The sequence below is a fragment of the Marmota marmota genome, unplaced genomic scaffold (genome assembly GCF_001458135.2).
Source record: "Marmota marmota marmota unplaced genomic scaffold, marMar, whole genome shotgun sequence".
NCBI lineage: Eukaryota > Metazoa > Chordata > Mammalia > Rodentia > Sciuridae > Marmota > Marmota marmota.
In genome coordinates, this window is record NW_026000221.1 from 30083122 (window position 1) to 30088359 (window position 5238).

General features: G+C 48.7%; 1 long non-coding RNA gene across 5 annotated transcripts in view; it reads right to left on the reverse strand.

Annotated features, from left to right (window-relative positions):
• The window catches only part of LOC125612997, a 37391-nt gene that overhangs the window by 18394 nt on the left and 13759 nt on the right, over window positions 1-5238 (reverse strand). The window contains exons 4-8 of one of the 5 annotated variants that reach the window (XR_007343509.1): window positions 4325-4574; window positions 4031-4156; window positions 3246-3312; window positions 3056-3158; window positions 2586-2928 (exon numbers count right to left, since the gene is read on the reverse strand). This is a non-coding gene — a long non-coding RNA (uncharacterized LOC125612997). Of the gene's footprint in view, window positions 1-2585; window positions 3313-4030; window positions 4157-4324; window positions 4575-5238 lie in introns of those variants that run through there. The other 4 variants (XR_007343508.1, XR_007343507.1, XR_007343505.1 and 1 more) reach the window with 4 other exon arrangements.

Below are 5238 nucleotides of genomic sequence, written 5' to 3' on the forward strand. Positions count from 1 at the left end.
AACAGCAGATGGGGTAGAGAGGGAAGATGAGAGGGAAGGGGAGGGGGGATAGTAGGGGATAGGAAAGGTAGCAGAATACAACAGTCACTAATATGGTATTATGTAAAAATGTGGATGTGTAACCGATGTGATTCTGCAACTTGTATTTGGGGTAAAAAATGGGAGTTCATAACCCACTTGAATCAAATGTATGGAAGATGATATGTCATGAGCTGTGTAATGTTTTGAACAACCAATAAAAAATAAATAAATAAATAAATAAATAAATAAATAAAAAGGATATGAAAGCAAGAAGAACCCATAGTATTCAGAGACACCACAAAATCCTGGGACCTCACATTACCCAGGGAGAATAGCTGAGAATGAGTAATACCAGGGAGGACACCCAAAGGGAAAGGGAGCCAAAGGACCCTGAAACCTGGGATAGCACAGCTGCGGCTCTCAATGACATCACCCAGAGTTGCAGGAGCCCTTCCCCACCAGCTCCAGTCATGGCTCCCTTTGGACATCTGTATCCTTGCAAGAAAATAATATGGAAGAGACCTCTACAAGTATAGTGTACAAAAAGTATAGAGATCGGCTCGCTCTCAAAGCTTAGGAAAGGGGAAACCAGCAGCAGGGTGGACCATACCTTCCAAAGCAGGGTCCAGAGTAAATGGGGCCCCGTCTCCATTAATTAGAAGAAGAAATGCTTGAGCTAAAAGTTCTGGGGTAAGGCACGGTCACATTGGAGGTTAGGGGACTGCCTTTAATCCCCACTTCTCAATGTACAAATCACTGGAATCCCTAATTGACTCTTTGTCATCTGTGCCCACCATGGACCCATTTTAAACCAGGCCTGCCACCTCACTGGCCAGCAGGGAGGAGGTGCTGGTCAGGCACACAAATCTCTGGTCTGCCTGGCAGTTATCATTCTCACTGGTGATGGATCAGTGGATGAATCATGCTGCCTCGGTCTCGGAGGATTTGGAGATGTGAGTCAGCTTCCCCAAGTCCTGTGTGCTATGAGATGCTGACCAGGTGGATCTCCTGAAGGTTGGAACAGGACTGCAGTGACTCAGTCCACCTAGGGCAGAGCCCTTATGAATCAGCCTCCTCCCTCAGGGTTTGCGTGCGCTTTCCACTTAGAAACTTCTACCCAAAGTAGGTGCTTCGTGTTGGATAGAGGATGAGTGGACAGATGGATAGACAGATGAACAGAAGTAAGACTGCAGAGTCTAATCTCCTGACTTCTAGAGCTGAAACTCACCCACCACACTGGACCATCTTTTTGGCTATATCTTCATCTTTTGTTTCCCTGTTAAGGGGGGCTCATGGCCAATACCCCCAGGCCTGCTCACCAAGTTCTTGCTGACCATCTGAACTGGACTCCCAGATGAAAGCCATCTTCCACAGTCAAGCTGTTCTGGTGACACGAGGAGATGGGAATGTTTTAGGAGTTTTTTGTTTGTCTTAATGAACCGTGTAAAGAAATCTCCACCAGGCTCTGGGCATTGGCCAATCACTTGTCACTAAGGATGAGCACACAGCCTATAAGCAATTCCTACTCACAGTGGTTCTCAGTGTGTCTTGATGAGATACCTTGTTCAGGGCATCCCAGGACCAAGTGGCAGAAGATCAAACTGTGTTCACTTTTGTGCTGTATCCAGGGGCCTTCCCATATGATGTCCCAGACCCTTCCTTCTGACCCCTCATTGGTCCTGAGACTGCTCTAGTAATAGAAGGAACTGGGGCTTTGGAATTCAGAGGCCAGGATTCATGTCCAGACCAGGCTTACCAGGTACAGTTGGTTGCCTTCTGTCCCCAAATATCTAGCAAAAGGGGTTCAGCCTCCAGCTGTGCATGTGCAGGACTGGGTCCATGAAGGCACCATATGGGTTATCAGGGGCCCGGTCAAGGTCCTGCCATTACTCATCCACATGTGCTTGGGAAAGTCATGGTCTCTTCTCCAAGACTTGGTTTTCTTACCTGTAGAAAGGAAGTAATGTGATGTTTGTTCTATTTACCTTGCAGGTGTATGTTGGGGTCAACAATTGTAGGACCCAGCAGTACTTTGTGGACACAGGATAGTAGTACCCCATTGACTCACTTGGGGACAATACATTTGACCTCCTAGCATGCCAGGGCCACCATCCTGCTCTCTTCTGGGACCTGGTGATGCTTTGGAATTCCTTCCCAGCTGTATTTCTTCTTCCCTTGTCCTTTTATTTCTCCTTTAAGACCTCTTTCCTGAATGCTATTAAATTTTCCTTATTGATTTTTAAGTTATTGTAAAGGTAATCAATTATTCTGGTTTAAAAAAAATCAAAGAGATCTTTGAGGCAGAAAATGAGAGAGAGAGGTTCACTTTCCTGAAGCAGCCACATCCTTTGGATGGTAGCATAGCCTTCAGCCCTGCATTCTGGAGTCTGGCTCTTTGTTCTTTCCAAGAAACCTGTGATGACAAGACATCTGGAGGTCCACCCCATTCTATTCATGAATATTAACTTGCACGCACACCCTTTAGGGAGCAATGTCAACTTGACTGGAATGTTTGTAGGTCAGGAGGGAGATCCCACCACACACCCCTCAGCAAATAACACCCACCATTGGGCAGCATGATCTCTTCCCCACCCACATCCCACCTCCAAAGGATTGGTTCTAGGGTGGTGGAGGCTCCTGGAGCCTGCGCCTTTGAGAAGGAAGGCGCTGACTAGGGAGGGTTGTCAGCTTTTCCTGAAATGTCAATAAATCATAAGTTTCTGCCTGAATTACTTAAAAAACTAGGACACTCAGAAATACATTACCTCCTGCCCAGCACCATTCCCTTCCCATGGCAGCTGCCAAACATGAAGCGCAGGACTCGGGCATCCTCCATACAACAGCAAGCCCTTGGCCGTGGGGGTGGGCACGTGGCAGGATGTGGAGTTGGAATGAGTGTTCCTGGGTCTTTCGAGGAGGTAAACCAGTGGTTGGTGAGGGGAAGGCTGACTTCTGGTCCCAGCCACATCCTAATGTACAAAGTGACCTCGGGCAAATCACTTCCTGTCTTTACCTGTCCCCCATCTTTGCTAACCTGTATTTACTGAATCCACTGAGCTTGGCACTTCACTTGTAATGTCCTGGTGATCATGCTGTAAGGCAGCTCCCTCCATCTTCTCTGTTATGGTCTTAGAATCCTGGGGTGTGCAGAGGTTAAGAGCACACCAAAGGTCACAGCTGAGGCCTGGGCCTGGGCAGTCTAGCTCCAGCCCCTGCATACTCACCACCATGCCAGGGGCACCAACTGTACTCTCCAGAGGCTGGACTGGGGATCTCTGGCACAGTGAGAGCCTTGGGAGATGGAAAGGAGGTGGAGGTCCTGAAAGTGAATCCTGACCACTCAGGAGGGGGGCCAGAGAGTAGGAAGAAGGCAGGGGCCTCTCATGCTAACTCATAAGATGAGCTAGTGACAGCTGCAGGGGCGTTCAGAGTCCAGTCACAGGTGAGGGCCCAGGACAAAGACCAGGGAGCCCAAGGACACCTTCACCTTCCTGACTCTTCCAACCTCAGGTAGCCTCCTCTCCTTCAAAACCACAAAGCCCCAAATGTCATTTCTGCCAGCCCTGCCCAGAGAAAAAGGGTGACATGAGTGAGCCTTGTGTCACACTAGTGCAGTGACTTGGGGGTTTAGCTGAGGACTTGGCCTCAGCACCATCTGCTCCTCACTGGGACCCTTTGCAGGGCATAGGACCAACAGTCACCATAGCCAGGGGGACACCAAGAACTAGAATACTGATCCAGCTGTCCCTGTGCCCTCAGACATGCCTGAGTGACCAGGAGACCCATGGCAGAGAGGGAAAAAGACTCCAGTCCCTGCTATACCACACACTTCCTAGGGGAGCCCATCCAAAGTCCAAGCTTAGGGCTCACAGTTCCAAGTAACAGAAACCCAAATCCAACTGACTCAAAAAGGGGGAGGGGGAATGTTAAAGGATTCTGGAACTTTTCATCACCCATGTGCTCAGGAGAAGATAAAATGAAGACTGAAATACCATAGGATGCTACTCACCCCTCTGCCCTGTCTCAGCATCTGTCTTTCATGTTGCAGCCTGACTTCCTCCACATGGGAAAAACAGGGCGGCCATGGTACCAGCCATCATCAGAGCAATACTGCTTCCCTTGCCTTAGATCCAGCCTGATGAAACCAAAATAGAGGTTTTCATTGGCCAAACTGGGGTCAGTAGCCCCTTCCCAGTTCAATCAATTTCAGCAAGGGGGAAGAGTCATAGGACATGTCATGTGAGAAAGGGATAGCTACTAGGGCTATAATGTGTCCATATCATTCTTAGAAAAGGAGACTCACCAGGGACCAGGAAGCCACTCCAGATGGTTATCTCTCATGCCTCTCTGAGCCTTCGTTCCCTCCACAGTGAAGTAAGATGATATTGACACAGCTGTGAGTTTTTGATGAGACTGTGTATAACATGTCCAGTGGCTGGAAATGTTCCACAAATATTTGCATATTCATTTTTACTTGTTGTTACTATTGTTGTTGCTGCTGTCGGTAGAAGGACTTGCTCAGTCAAAGGAAGACCAAGGTGAACACCAGGAGGCTGTGGGCCGAGCAGAGCCTTGGTCATGGGTGCTGCCTGAGCCCATGTTCTCAAAAGGCCACTGAGTGCAACCTCACGTGGACATACCCAGGACCTGCAGTGGGGGTGATGGGAGAAGGTGGCCTCCAAGACAGCTCCCTGCCCAGGTCTCAGCCCATCCAAAGGGAGAACAGTCCAGATCCGCTTCCTCTTCTCCAGTCGTGAGGAACAAGCAAGAGAATGTGAATGGAAGGGAAAACTGTAAAGTCTTATTAGCAGTTTATTGTTGTTATTAATTATCATCTCAGAAAACTGCTGGGATTATGAGTCTGTGTTTCCTCACGTTGTCTCTAATGGCTATTACCATGAGGGGAGCCAAGCAGACTTAATTTGCTAATGCCAACAACTTAATTATGCAAAACCAGATCTGCTAATGAATTTCTCCCACTCTGGCTGCTGGTGCTGATTAGTTTTGCAGGTACCTTTATTGGAGGGAGAGGGAGGGCAGGAGCTTGGGTGTTTAGCTGTCCCTCCTCTATGCCCAGAAGCCACCCACTCGCACACACACACACACAACCTGGACCAGGGCCACCTAAGATATGAATCACCAGCTCTGAGAGGCATCAAGATGGCTGAATAGATTATTTGGTAATTTAAGGTGTTTCCCCCCCCCCCCCCCCCCCCC